Source organism: Amphiprion ocellaris, chromosome 3 (genome assembly GCF_022539595.1).
Source record: "Amphiprion ocellaris isolate individual 3 ecotype Okinawa chromosome 3, ASM2253959v1, whole genome shotgun sequence".
In the NCBI taxonomy this organism is placed as follows: Eukaryota; Metazoa; Chordata; class Actinopteri; family Pomacentridae; genus Amphiprion; species Amphiprion ocellaris.
Genome location: NC_072768.1, coordinates 33,772,615 through 33,788,418, shown reverse-complemented (window position 1 = coordinate 33,788,418; position 15,804 = coordinate 33,772,615). Strand labels below are relative to the sequence as shown.

The window sequence follows — 15,804 nt, the reverse complement described above, 5'->3', positions numbered from 1 at the left end:
GCTGCCCTCAAGTGACTGCAAAGGGCAAAAAAGGTTAATGCAGGTTTTAAGGATGGTTACCTAACAACTGTACCTGACGCAGGTCGCTGGTTCGACCCTGAAAGTTCACGTACCTCCTTTTATTCATGCTCACTGCGGATGCTCGCTGTGACAGAACAGCATTAAGGTGAATAAACCCTGATGGAGCCTTGGAGAGGGAATAAAGGGACGGAGTGAGGACAGATAGAACAGCAGCAGTCCATTCAACAGGTTCTGGGCTGCCTTGGAGGGGGGAAGCCATTATATCTCCCCATCAGGAGAAAGCGACACAGTTCTGAGAGACTAAGAAAAGCACTCAGGCATGGAGCAGAGCGAAGGGAAAGAGGGCGACACAGATAAAGACTCTAAAACAAGAACCAGTTGGACAGAACTCAGGAGACATGAAACAGGGTCGAGATGCAGAGACAGAAGAACTTGGACGGAGAGATATGTAAATGATCACAATGTTTAAAACAAAGGAGACCGCAGATATAAATGAAAAACAGATAAATGAGGAGTTTGTACAGCCGTGTCCGAGGTCTCCACCTGTGTATTTGTGTGTAGCTTGTGTTCACAGCATAGCTACCAGCCTATGATACAGTTTCCACGACAACCCATTCTCTTCATCATCTGCAGGCAAACCTGTCTGTCTGCAATGACAAAGAGAGAGCTACTGAGAGGAACAGATGAACAGCACAGGGAGCAAAAGTTAACATTTCTGACGAAGGCGCAGATAAAACGAGATGGGATTCAGTGATTAGGACAGGCTGCTTCCAGACCTCTGAAAAAACTCCCCTCATCTAAGATTTGTTCAGCAAGCACAGCCACTGATAGCTCCGGTTGGGGGAACAGTCGACCAATCAGAGTTTAGTAAGTGAAGCGTATACCTAGATAGTGAGCTGGTAGAGTTGGAGTGATAAGTCAGACAACTCACTGATATTGCCTCTTTGCAAATACAGTATCTTGGTCACAAAAGCAAGCCTATCTAAGGGATCTGAAAGAATTTGTATGTTAATGTAATGTTTGTGTATGAAATAAAATACTTACACATATGCCTCTGCTGGATCTGTTTAAGAAATAGTAACTAAAAAATTATTATAAATGCAATGTGACAATCACTTATCTGCTCCTCGCAAGCATTTTGCAGCATCAGGCTCAGAAAAATGAAGACAAACAACTTTGCATTACAGATAAAAGTGCAACACCTTTTCTGTGTATGGACAGACTGGTTCGTGTGTTGCACAGTGCTGGTGTTGCACATGAAGGATGTGTAGAAGTTGTGTGTTTGATGTATGCAGGACCCAGCAGGAGCTTCACTATGCCTGTATCTGCCAACACACATAAAGCTGCTTATATACATGAACCAGGAGATTAACTGAATGCATGTCCTACTACAGTTATAATGTAGTTATATTCAAATATTCCAGAATGTGCTGAAACCAGTAGTGAAGTTACTTGATTGACTTACTTTTACTGACTTACTGGCAACAGTGAAATATAAACAGTGGCCAAAAATGCAGAGATTAAAGACAGATTTGAAAAATTATTAACTTTAACATGGAGCTGAATGGAGTTTTCCCAACAGGCATGATTAGAGTTCATCCTTGTACTCCAGGCGCCATCTTGTGACTATTTTTATAAACAGCTTGGAAATTTTGAGTCACAATAATTTTTCTGTAAACTTTATTAACCCGTTTATCTGTTATTGTCTTGTGTTCCACAAACACACATACAGACTCATTCATTTAAATGCATTCAGTGAACATTACTGAGCCCAGTGAACATATACAGTTGTGTATATTGGTGCTGTTTGCTGGACCCTTTGATGGGATCTACATTTGTAATTTTGTAGGGTATTAACCTTTTTAAAAATGAGTCTTTTGAATTAGTTAACTACCATAATTAGTCAAGTGAACTTGTATTTCATATAATATTGTAAATAATAGTTTATTGAGACAGATTCATTTTGTACTATACAAACCAGTTATTTAGTTAACTTTGAGTAATTTGAGTAGTAAATGTTTAAGTTAGTCAGCCTAAGTTGTATTATATATTATACTGTAGTATCTCAATCTTCATATTCAAATTAGTCAGGTGAATTTTGACAACATATATGGTCCGTGTACGGATCTGGTAATTGTATTTTCCGTTCTGAAACGGGTATTGAAAAACAAAAAAACCGTGGTTATTTGATTTTCGTTTTAAAATACAAAAATTAAAATTGAAATACAAGGCGTTTTTCCTTTTCATGATCAAAAAGGAATATACGATTTTTTTAAAAAATGCTTTGATTTTCGTTTTATATTTAGAATAACAAGAAAGTAAAATCAGTAAGAGACATAAACGAAAAAAGGTCCGTTTTTTCATTTTCTGAGACCGGAAGTGGTCATCAGCAAGTGTGGAGCCAAACAGACTACGGTGCATAGATAGATAGATACATACATTTTTTTTCGTTAGTTTTCATGGTCAAAATGAGAGATCAGGTGGCCGATCTTAAAATAAATCAATATTGATTTTTTTAATAGAGTACAACACATTTTTATAGAGTTTTGCGAAGTCAGGGGGCGGGACTACTTGATTGACAGTCCGGTCTGGAATGATTGACAGGTCCTATGGAGGAGGCAGCAGAGACTCTGCTCTCCTCGTTTGGATTAATTCTGATATAATAACTGTTCGTTTATTGATCGGTGCAGCAGCACAACATTTTCCACAGACAGTTTTCCTGCCCGTTGGCTTGTTTTAGCCAGTTTTCTACCTTCGGCTGATTCTACCAGCAGACACTGAAAGGACTCTGATAGTTTGGTAAGTAAATGTTTATTTTCGTATCGGTGCCGCTTTTAATGCACTTTATATGCAGCTTTAGTGTCAGATATAATGTGAGCCATGCACTCCAGATGTTGGTGGAGTTTGTTTCAGTGTGTGTTGACCAGAGAAGAAAGTTAGCATAGTAAATATTAGCTTTAATGTTAGCGATGCTAACCGAGCTAGCTGCTCAGTGGTAGCCTGATTAAAGCTAACGTAGCATCAAGCTAATGCGTTGAGCTTCATGTAAACAGTTGAAGTGTGTTGCGTTCCTGTAATGTGGTTCAATAAGTTCACAAAACTGTGGCTGGTTGACATTAATGTAACGTTCAGGAAACTTAAATGTGATTAAAACAGTAACGTTAATGTTCTAGTTGTCAGTAATCAGCTTTAGTTTAACACTAAAACAGACTGATAATTTTAAATGACATCAGTTTCATTAATTTGTTGAAAACTGTCTCATTTGTGGTTGTGATGTTGCTGCTGATTCATGAAAAACAGATGATCTGTGTTGAAGATACGTTTAGTTCTAGTATCAGAAGTACAAGAAGGAAAATGGAAGTTTAGTTCTGCTACGTCAAAGATTTCAGGATTAAAATAACTAAATGAGTCTTTATGCCTCAAACTTTATTTTTACAATAAAGAAATAATGAAATAATCACAGATAATAAAAATATAAATAGCAGAGAAAACCTGAGAGAATAATTTCCTGAAAAGTCTGTGAAGGAAAAGGAGCTTTTTATCCTGAAAGATCAGAATCGGCTCCAACATCTGTATCTGACAGCATCAAGTCAACCAGAAAGAAAAGAAAAAAGAAAATGACTTCTTTCTGATCACATCTGTTCCGCTGCTCACAGTCTGCTGCTGCTCACATTTTTCACATTTATAGTCCACTTTTAAAAGTTCAGCAGACAGGTGCTCTGCTTTGGAGTGTGTTGGTGATGTGGAGAGTGAAGTTTCCGTTTCACCCACAGCGTGCTTTAGTGCAGCCGGGTCGGACTTGATGTTTGAAATACTGACCGACAGCTCAGATTTAACTGTCTGTAGTTCCGTTTTGATGGGTGTTAAACTTTCACTCAAAGCCGCCAGGAGCTGGGTCTTTAAAATAACCGCCGTCTTGTTACAGAGTGAAAGTAGCAGTTCCTCCTTAAGGTCAGAGATTGCAGCATCTGAGGGCCTCTTCAAAAGAAGACATAGTTGATGAAGGCATTCTGGAGCAGGACCAGAAAGACCACGACCAAGCAGCCTTGAGATCTTAGGCAGCGTCTCCCTCAGGTGGGTGTCAACGGTGTTCACGGTCAGGTCTGTGGTAATCCCGTCAAAAAACAAAACAGAAAAAAATCTAGATTATAAATCAACATGTAACCAAAGCACTCTGTGTATAACGCCATAGTATAGGATGTAGTTCAGCAAATGTCAAAGTATAGTATACTTTTCAAGAATAACATAGTATGGCCTGTAGTTCATAGTATAGCATGTCAACAAAAAAAAACAACTGATTATTATGTGGTTCAAAAAGTACAAAATGATAGGATGTTGCCTAAAATTGTCATGTATGATATGTGGTTCAGAAAATGTCATAGGGCAGTATATTGTCAAAATAGTATGTTTTTCAAGAAAACATCAGAGTATATGTCATCTAAAAAATGCCATAGAATAATATTTCATTGCACAAGTGAAAGTATAGTAATTTTTAAAACTGTTCAAATTCTTATATGTTGCTAAAAAACAAACAAAACTAAAACAAAGAAAAACGTCATAGTAATATGTCAATTTAAAAAGCCTAAAGTATAGAGGGTTGCCCAACAAACGTCATAGTATAGCATGTCGCTCTAAAGAGGTCATACTATGGCCTTTGGTCCAAAAAACGTCATAGTTTGGCATGTCGCTCTAAAAAAGTCATAGTATAGCATGTCGCTCTAAAAACATAGTACAGCATGTCGCTCTAAAAACGTCATACTACAGCATGTCGCACTAAAAACGTCATAGTATAGCATGTTGCTCTAAAAACGTCATAGTATATCATGTCACCCAAAAAACGTCATAGTATAGCATGTCGCTCTAAAAACGTCATACTATAGCATGTTGCTCTAAAATTGTCATAGTATAGCATGTCGCTCTAAAACGTCATAGTATAGCATGTCGCTCTAAAAACATCATAGTATAGCATGTCGTTCTAAAAACATACTATAGCCTTTGGTCCAAAAAACGTCATAGTATAGCATGTCGCTCTAAAAACGTCATAGTATAGCATGTCGCTCTAAAAACGTCATAGTATAGCATGTCGCTCTAAAAACGTCATAGTATAGCATGTCGCTCTAAAAACATCATAGTATAGCATGTCGCTCTAAAAACGTCATAATGTAGCATGTCGCTCTAAAAACGTCATAGTAGAGCATGTGGCTCTAAAAACGTCATAGTATAGCATGTGGTTTTAAAAACGTCATAGTATAGCATGTGGTTCTAGAAACATCATAGTATAGCATGTCGTCCAAAGAACATCATAGTATAGCATGTCACCCTAAAAACATCATAGTATAGCACGTCACCCAAAAAACGTCATACTATAGCCTTTGGTCCAAAAAACGTCATAGTATAACATGTCGTCCAAAGAACATCATAGTATAGCATGTCGCTCATAAAACTTCATAGTATAGCATGTCGCTCTAAAAACATCATAGTATAGCATGTCGCCCAAAAAACGTCATAGCATGTCGCCCAAAAAACGTCATAGTATAACATGTTGCTCTAAAAACGTCATACTATAGCATGTCGCTCTAAAAATGTCATAGTATAGCATGTCGCTCTAAAAACGTCATAGTATAGCATGTCGCTCTAAAAACGTCATAATATAGCATGTCGCTCTAAAGACGTCATACTATAGCATGTCACTCTAAAAACGTCATAGTATAGCATGTTGCGCTGAAAACGTCATAGTATAGCATGTCGCTCTAAAAATGTAATACTATAACCTTTGGTCCAAAAAAATGTCATAGTATAGCATGTCGTCCAAAGAACATCATAATATAGCATGTCGCTCTTAAAACGTCATAGTATAGCATGGCGCTCTAAAAATGTCATAGCATAACATGTCGCTCTAAAAAAGTAATACTATAGCCTGTCGCTCTAAAAACATCATAGTATACCATGTTGATCTAAAAACGTCATAGTATAGCATGTCGCTCTAAAAAAGTCATAGTATAGCATGTCGCTCTAAAAACGTCATAGTATAGCATTTCGCTCTAAAAACGTCACACTATAGCCTTTGGTCCAAAAAACGTCATAGTATAGCATGTCGCTCTAAAAACGTCATAGTATAGCATGTTGCTCTATAAACGTCATACTATAGCATGTCGTCTAAAGAACATCATAGTATAGCATGTCGCTCTAAAAACGTCATAGTATAGCATGTCGCCCAAAAAACGTCATAGCATGTCGCTCTAAAAACGTCATAGCATAGCATGTCACTCTAAAAACGTCATAGCATGTCACTCTAAAAACATCATAGTATAGCATGTCGCTCTAAAAACGTCATAGTATAGCATGTCATTCTAAAAACGTCATAGCATGTCACTCTAAAAACATCATAGTATAGCATGTCGCTCTAAAAATGTCATAGTATAGCCTTTGGATCAACAAACGTCATAGTTTAGCATGCCGCCCAAAAAACGTCATAGTGTAGCATGTCGCCCAAAAAACGTCATAGTACAGTATGTTGCTCTTGAAACATCACAGTATAGCATGTCGCTCTAAAAACGTCATAGCATAGCATGTCGCTCTAAAAACGTCATACTACAGCATGTCGCTCTAAAAACGTCATACTACAGCATGTCGCTCTAAAAACGCCATTGGATAGCATGTGGCTCAAAAAACGTAATAGTGTATCGTGTCGCTCTAAAAACTTCATAGTATAGCATGTCGTCCAAAAAACGTCATAGTGTAGCATGTCGCTGTAAAAATGTCATAGCATAGCATGTCGCTCTAAAAATGTCATAGTATAGCATGTCGCTCTAAAAACGTCATCATATAGCATGTCCCTCTTAAAACGTCAGAGTATAGCATGTCGTCCAAAAAATGTCATTGTATAGCATGTCGGTCTTGAAACGTCACAGTATAGCATGTCACTCTAAAAACGTCATACTATAGCATGTCGCTCTAAAAATGTCATAGCATGTTGCTCTAAAAACGTCATAGTATAGCATGTCGCTCTAAAAACGTCATAGTATAGCATGTTGCTCTAAAAATGTCATACTATAGCCTTTGGTCCAAAAAACGTCATAGTATAGCATGTCGTCCAAAGAACATCATAGTATAGCACGTCGCCCAAAAAACGTCATAGTATAGCATGTCGCTCTGAGAATGTCATAGTATAGCCTTTGGTCCAAAAAACGTCATAGTATAGCATGTCACCCAAAAAACGTCAGGGTATAGCATGTCGCTCTAAAAACGTCATAGTATAGCCTTTGGTCCAAAAAACGTCATAGTATAGCATGTCGTCCGAAGAACATCGTAGTACAGCATGTCGCTCTTAAAACATCATAGTATAGCATGTCGCTCTAAAAACGTCATAGTATAGCATGTCGCTCATAAAGCTTCATAGTATAGCATGTCGCTCTAAAAACATCATAGTATAGCATGTCGCCCAAAAAACGTCATAGCATGTCGCCCAAAAAACGTCATAGTATAGCATGTCGCTCTGAGAATGTCATAGTATAGCCTTTGGTCCAACAAACGTCATAGTATAGCATGTCACCCAAAAAACGTCAGAGTATAGCATGTCGCTCTAAAAACGTCATAGTATAGCCTTTGGTCCAAAAAACGTCATAGTATAGCATGTCGTCCAAAGAACATCGTAGTACAGCATGTCGCTCTTAAAACATCATAGTATAGCATGTCGCTCTAAAAACGTCATAGTATAGCATGTCGCTCATAAAACTTCATAGTATAGCATGTCACTCTAAAAACATCATAGTATAGCATGTCGCCCAAAAAACGTCATAGCATGTCGCCCAAAAAACGTCATAGTATAACATGTTGCTCTAAAAACGTCATACTATAGCATGTCGCTCTAAAAACGTCATAGTATAGCATGTCGCTCTAAAAACGTCATAATATAGCATGTCGCTCTAAAGACGTCATACTATAGCATGTCGCTCTAAAAACGTCATAGTATAGCATGTTGCGCTGAAAACGTCATAGTATAGCATGTCGCTCTAAAAATGTAATACTATAATCTTTGGTCCAAAAAAATGTCATAGTATAGCATGTCGTCCAAAGAACCTCATAATATAGCATGTCGCTCTTAAAACATCATAGTATAGCATGGCGCTCTAAAAACGTCATAGTATAGCATGTCGCTCTAAAAACTTCATAGTATAGCATGTTGCTCTAAAAATGTCATACTATAGCCTTTGGTCCCAAAAACGTCATAGTATAGCATGTGGCTCTAAAAACGTCATAGTATAGCATGTGGCTCTAGAAACATCATAGTATAGCATGTCGTCCAAAGAACATCATAGTATAGCATGTCACCCTAAAAACGTCATAGTATAGCATGTGGCTCCAAAAAACGTCGTAGTATAGCATGTCGCTCTGACAATGTCATAGTATAGCCTTTGGTCCAACAAACGTCATAGTATAGCATGTCACCCAAAAAATGTCAGAGTATAGCATGTCGCTCTAAAAACGTCATAGTATAGCCTTTGGTCCCAAAAACGTCATAGTATAGCATGTCGTCCAAAGAACATCATAGTACAGCATGTCGCTCTTAAAACGTCATAGTATAGCATGTCGCTCTAAAAACGTCATAGTATAGCATGTCGCCCAAAAAACGTCATAGCATGTCGCCCAAAAAATGTCATAGTATAGCATGTGGCTCTAAAAACGTCATACTATAGCATGTCGCTCTAAAAACGTCACAGTATAGCATGTCGCTCTAAAAACGTCATAATATAGCATGTCGCTCTAAAAACGTCATACTATAGCATGTCGCTCTAAAAACGTCATAGTATAGCATGTCCCTCTAAAAACGTCATAGTATAGCATGTCGCTCTAAAAATGTCATACTATAACCTTTGGTCCAAAAAACGTCATAATATAGCATGTCGCTCTAAAAACGTCATAATATAGCATGTCGCTCTAAAAACGTCATACTATAGCATGTCGCTCTAAAAACGTCATAGTATAGCATGTCCCTCTAAAAACGTCATACTATAGCATGTCGCTCTTAAAATGTCATAGTATAGCATGTCACTCTTAAAAAGTCATACTATAGCATGTCGCTCTAAAAACATCATAGTATAGCATGTCGCTCTAAAAACGTCATAGTATAGCATGTTGCTCTATGAACGTCATAGTATAGCATGTCACTCTAAAAACGTCATAATATAGCATGTCGCTCTAAAAATGTCACACTATAGCCTTTGGTCCAAATAACGTCATAGTATAGCATGTCATCCAAAGAATATCATAGTATAGCATGTGGCTCTAAAAACGTCATAGTAGAGCATGTTACCCTAAAAACGTCATACTATAGCATGTCACCCTAAAAACGTCATAGTATAGCATTTCGCTCTGAGAATGTCATAGTATAGCCTTTGGTGCAACAAATGTCATAGTATAGCATGTCACCCAAAAAACGTCATAGTATAGCCTTTGGTCCAAAAAACGTCATAGTATAGCATGTCGCTCTAGAAACCTCATAGTATAGCATGTCGCTCTAAAAACGTCATAGTGTAGCATGTCGCTCTAAAAACGTCATAGTGTAGCATGTGGCTCTAGAAACGTCATTGTATAGCCTTTGGTCCACAAAACGTTGTTATGTCCCGGCTGTCTGAAGTAGGTGAGGAGCAACACCAAAACAGTCCAAACGCTGGTTTCCAGAGCGTTAAACGAGTATTTATTTGAAAGAGGAAGTTTACAACAACACAACATGTGAGGGGGTTAAAAACAAATGGGTGTTATTAAACTAAAAATAAATAAACAGAACTAAAAGTGAACTTCATGTTGACATTGATGGGCATTCCAACCAGGAACAAAGTAAAAGATAATCAATAGGAAAAAAAAAACTCTTCCTGTTCACCTCTTAAAACCCCAAAACACACCGCAGTAGTACCCTAAAGTAAAATTACCAATGGGTTCCCTGTTTTCCTTTCTGAACAATTCAAAGGTCCCTCTCTATCTCCCCACACATCCACCAACCACTGGAACACATCTCCAAAGTTCTGCTGGTCCAGCTCAGCTTCCCCTCAGAAGAAGTGCCGCTACCTGCCAGATGAAGGAGCCTTTTGAGAGGCAGCTGGCATCGTGATTGGACTGTACTTTGGTCTGTTCCAATCCAGCTTCAGCTCCAGAGACGGCAGGCGGGACGAGTCAACGGAGGCCGGATGGACGAAGGCATGCAGCTGAGTACAATCCAGAAAACAACAGAGGAGGAGTGCAGCAGCCCAGAGCCAGAACAACCAGAGTAACATCGTATGTCTCTTAGAAAACATCATAGTATAGCCTTTGGTATGAAAAAACGCCATCATATACATCGTATATTGTACAAATAACAAGTCAAAGGAAAGAGACATACATTGTAGAATTGTAGTAATTGTGGGCTGACTGATTTACTGATTATCAGTATTTTATTTTTTACTGATTTACAGTAATAAATACATTTAAAAATGGTGATACTTTGGCTCTGAACCTTTATCTACCTGTGGTCGCTCTGTCTTCTGGAGTGATTTGATTGGTTATACGTCATGAATAAAACTTCTTTAACTTAACATCTCTAAACAAAACAAAAACGTATCAACAAAGTTTTCTGTTAGAGTTTGTGTTCTTCTAAGTTTAACTCCAAGATTTTAAATACTTTCATTTACTGCAAATGAATATCGACTCCAAATGTTTCACTAATAATCATTATGAGCCTTAAAAACCCACAAAACACCCCTTTATACTCGACCACACTTAGTACAGTCTGGTTCCCCCTCCTATAAATCTGCTTGGAATCTTCCACTTCCTGTTTGTCAAAGTGGCCTTCTACCTGGACAGGTTTTGTTGGAGCTCATGCAACAAACATTTTGGGTAACTGCACTTTAATATGGATGGATGACACTGAATTAGAGTCTGTTTTAATGAGACTGAGTTAAGATGTGTAGCTCTGTCATTAAATAGTAAATTATTTCTCAGAATTCACAGAGAAAAGTCTGAAATGTTTGCTAGGTTAGCGTCCCACATGTTCTTTGGCTCAGCTAAAGCTAACTCTCTCCAACTTCTGGATCTCTTGAGTTGCTTGTTGTTAAAATATCTTGCTAGAGGTGCTGAAGCTCAGAAAGTCTGAGATGTTTGTTCAAAATAAGCTCATTCTCAAGTCTTATCTGAACTGTCCTCTTTTGTTTGAACTTTCCCTAAACTTAGGAGTTAATGACAGAGCAGCATATCCAGACTCAGTCTCATTTATGTAGAGATTAAACTTCAGTGTCATTTATTGATGTTAAAGTGCAGTTTTTCAAATGTTTGTTGCACATGCTCCCGACCAAACCAGTACAGGTGGAAGACGATGTGAAGAGAAAGCTCCAGAGGATGAATATCACACATTTACGTTGGAAATAAATGTCCTTTAATTAGACATTGTCATGCAAAAGTTGGATTTCCCTTTAATGATGTTCAAATCTTTGTTGAGTGTTTTGTTGATGTTGGTTTCTAAGTGTTTTCTGACACTCGGCCCCAAAGATTAAAACCTTCTACGGCTCACAAGCTGCAACAATTCACACATTATCAACTATCTTTCTGACTAAACTAAGATAAAAAGTGAAAAACTGCCGGATCCCTGCATCATGAATATAAATCTTTTTTGTTTTTATGACAGTAAACTGAATATATTTAGGTTTGACATTTTATAAGCCAAAACAAGAAATGAATTACTGGAGAAAACAATCAACAGATTAATGGTCAAAGAAAATGTGTTTTCCAACATATATGGCTGAATTACTCCATTACAAGATACATACAATTTGAATTCAATTTTATTCATATAACGCCAATTACAGGTCAAATTGTCTCAAGGCACTTTATTTTTATATTTTTTGTCATATTTAAAATATGACAAAGTAAGAAATTTAAAGCTCTTGACTAATCCAATTTATTACTTGGTTTTTAAGAGACTAAAATAACTTTCTCCACTAAAATTAATAAACATGAGGTCAAATAGAAGGAACAGTTTGAAATACTGCAGTCCCACGATGACAAGAATAAAGTTTGTCAACAAAAACTAAATCTGCTGGTGGATTCCATGAAAGTCCTAATAAATGATAATAAAGTGTGATACTAAAGGTTTGTGGTGCTAAAAATGTCAAAGTAAAGATATCAAGTTGAACATCTGGATGGAGGTTGATAAAAGTTGACCTTCTTTCATTTCTCTGGAGCCAACTCCATGGATTTTATGGATGGTGGTTAAAGACCTGCTCTTCTAGTCGTCTTCCTTCTAGTTGCTGTAAAAAGTCAGTCCATCCTGGCCGACTTCAACACCTCTTCATGACAGCTTGTTCTGCCTCCGACCTCGTGGAAACTCCAGAAACTCAGGAAAACCCATGGAGACTCGAAGAACTCGTGGAGACTCGAAGAACTTGTCGGGCGGGGGAAGGTGTGGTGGGTGGTGGGGGAAGGTGGGGGAGTAGAGGGGGGAGGCCGCCACCCACCTCCCCGCCTACTCTCCGCCCTGACTCCACCCAGACTCCGCCTTGGCTCTGCCCATGTGGTCACTTCACGAACTACGATGCCAAAGGGACGACGAATTTATTTCTTTGTATCTGATCTGTAGCTCAGTGAGTTAAGGATTTGCCTATGGAGCTGCAGGTCGCTGGTTCAAGACCAGACACTTCTTAAATTTTCTCAAAATCCTGACAAAGACAAACAAAGAAAAGTGCCAGTGGCGGGTCTTGAACCTGCGACCTTCCGCTTGGTAGTCTATCCTCTTATCCTCCTGAGCTACTCGCTCAGATACTAATTCTTCTTTTTTTTGCGCATTTATCATCTATTTTTTGCCATTTTCGAGTTTTTTTTTAACTCGAGTCTCGACTCGATTGTTTTTCTCAGGGGGTTGGACTTCAGCCTTTGTGCTGGAGGGTTGAACCCTCAGTTCCAAGACTTTCCAAAGCCTCCAGACCTCCCGAGTCCTCAGGACCTGAGCTTTCACACAGTCTGAGGGCTGAAATTTTCTAAGTCCCACAGTAGTTCTCTGTTAGTTTGAACCTTCAGACAGTCTGAGGGCTGAAATTTTTGAAGTTCCTGAGTAGATGTCTGTTAGTTTGAACTTTGAGACAGTCTGAGGACTGAAGTTTTAAAAGTTTCTCAGTACTTCTCTGTTAGTTTGAACCTTTAGACAGTCTGAGGACTGAAAACCTAAAAGTTCTTGAGTACTTCTCTGTTAGTTTGAACCTTTAGACAGTCTGAGGACTGAAATTTTACAAGTTTCTCAGTACTTCTCTGTTAGTTTGAACTTTCTGGTTAACAGAAGCCTTAAAACTTGTGACCATGAGTCTTGATTTCACATTTAGACCATCCATCTGAGTTCTTCAGACCTTCACCTGTGGGTTTTTTAGAAATCCTCAAACTTTGATTCTCTTCACTGAACAGTAAAGTTTGTGGAGATCAGAAGGTAACATTAGTTTGATAAATGTCTTCAACTACTAGTAGACTTTATCTGGAAAGCAGTTTTCTGAAATGAGTTCTTAGTTAATCTGTCCACAATCAAACCAAGAACATAGAAAGAGGAAATGTTTGAAGAAACAACTTGATGTTTTCGTTTCAGACTAGAAAACGCTTTAATTAAATGTTTTGCCTTTTTAAAGGTTTAATAATCTAATTAAATGTTTTGCATTTTTTTAAATGTTTAATATTCTTCTTGTTAAATTGTGTTTTTTAAATGTTTAATTCTGGAAAATATTTTATCTGTAATTTTTAATACTTGTATTTTAAAAATTTTGTTTAATTTCATACTTACATGTATTGTATCTTGTTGAATTATCTAATTCAATATTTTATCTGTTTAATATAATTTAATTGTATTTAATGTTTAACTATATTAAACAGACAAAATATTGAATTAGATAATTCAACAAGATACAATACATGTAAGTATGAAATTAAACAAAATTTTTAAAATACAAATATTAAAAATTACAGATAAAATATTTTCCATAATTAAACATTTGAAAAACACAATTAAACAAGAAGAATATTAAACATTTTAAAAAATGCAAAACATTTAATTAGATTATTAAACCTTTAAAAAGACAAAACATTTAATTAAAAAAATAAATGTTTAGTTAGAAAATTACACCTTAAATTTCTTAAATCTTTTTAATAATAAAACTTTTTTAAAGTTTTATTGTATTAATTTTTTTCCTTTGATTTAATTGCTTTTGTTATATAGTTTATTTCTTCAATCTTCTTTTTCTGTCAAGATTTTAACCCCAACCTTAAAATTGAAATAAACCCTTAAATCACAATGAAAATACTTCTGTTGTCACAATCACGAGTGAGTCAATTATTCAGTTTATCAATTCAACTTTATTTGTTTAGCACCTTTTATACAGATGACAAAACTAAACAATCAAAGAGAAAAAAACTATGCTAAAACTATGATTAAAACTCAAAAACATAAAAAAAAAAAATAAATAAATAAATTTAACATGGTAATAAAATATGTTGTGTCCAGGGGATGGAGGGAGTTTATTGAAGTCTTCTTGGGCTCACATGGGAAATCATTTAAAATAGAAACTTGATATTCAGTCTAAGGAAACTGCAGAGCGACAGAAGAACCAACAATATCTCCTGTTTTCTCCTTTAATGAGTCGACTATTCTTGTGCTTTCAGACCAAAGAACTACAGACTCTTCACAACCTGCTCAAACTCTTGGTACAGGACCTCACCACACGGGTCAAGAAGGTTTCCATCTCATTTCTACTCAGAAGCTCACCTTCTCCTGCTCTAACTGCTGACAAATGTTTCTGCTGCTCTAAAGTCTGGTCTCCAGAACTTCCTAAAAACTCTCAAAGTCTCTTCTGCTGCAGGTTGCTTTGTAGAACTGCTCCAGAAAACCTCACTAAACCACATGGAGGGGCCTCAAGATAGTCGTCCAAATGAAACCATACAAAAACTAAACTAGCACAACCCAAACGCTAAAGTCTCCTGCAGCCTACCAGAGAACCTCTGAGAACAGAGAATCAGGACAGGAACTCTTACCTTCTGGACAACCAACGCTGGTTCACAAACAGGAATACAGAATGTGTCTGACCAAAAACCTCTGAAGACTCACTACAGCCAAGATAAAGACACAACTCAGCTGCACCAAACCCCCTAATCACTGTACACATTAGAACCATGTGCTAACTGTGGCTAAAGAACCACATTTACCAAGACAACTATCCAGTACAAAGCCCTAAAACACACCAAGAAACACATTAAAGACAATTTTACTGCTGGAAGCTGCAAGCCAACATCTAAAGAACTAAAGCAACGGAGCCAAACCCGGTTCTGTGGTGAAGAGAAACAGAAGAAATGTTTGACTGCAGCCACATAAAGCAGGAAGACACTGAGCTGCTCAGGTGTTCCTGATAACACCAAGCAGCCACCTGGACAGCCAATAGGAAGTCCAGAGGGCTGGATTAGTGAAGGAAATTTAAAGTTGAAGCAGAAAGTTAACAAAGAAAGTTGAAAATCACCTTCTGATACCTGAAATCTCTGAGTTTTCACACAAAGAACACCTGAACATGTCAAACTGGTTCCATAGTAGAACCATCATTGTAAAAACGTCATAGTATGGTGTGTTGCTCAAAAAACATTAGGACCCGGCTGTCTAGGGTCGCCGAGGAGCAACACAAAAACAGGACAAACGCTGGTTTCCAAGGGGTTAGGCGGCTATTTATTTGAAAGAGTAAGTTTACAACAACACAACATGTGAGCAGAAACATCACAAAGTCTGTCTTTAGTTCAGCT

General features: G+C 37.4%; 1 long non-coding RNA gene across 1 annotated transcript; it reads left to right on the top strand.

Annotated features, from left to right (window-relative positions):
* The first annotated feature begins 3,771 nt into the window (after window positions 1–3,771).
* On the top strand, window positions 3,772–10,494 carry LOC129348611 (uncharacterized). Its single transcript, XR_008601226.1, has 2 exons — window positions 3,772–4,095; window positions 9,989–10,494. It is a non-coding gene; the product is annotated as an uncharacterized LOC129348611 (long non-coding RNA).
* The last annotated feature ends 5,310 nt before the right edge of the window (window positions 10,495–15,804 follow it).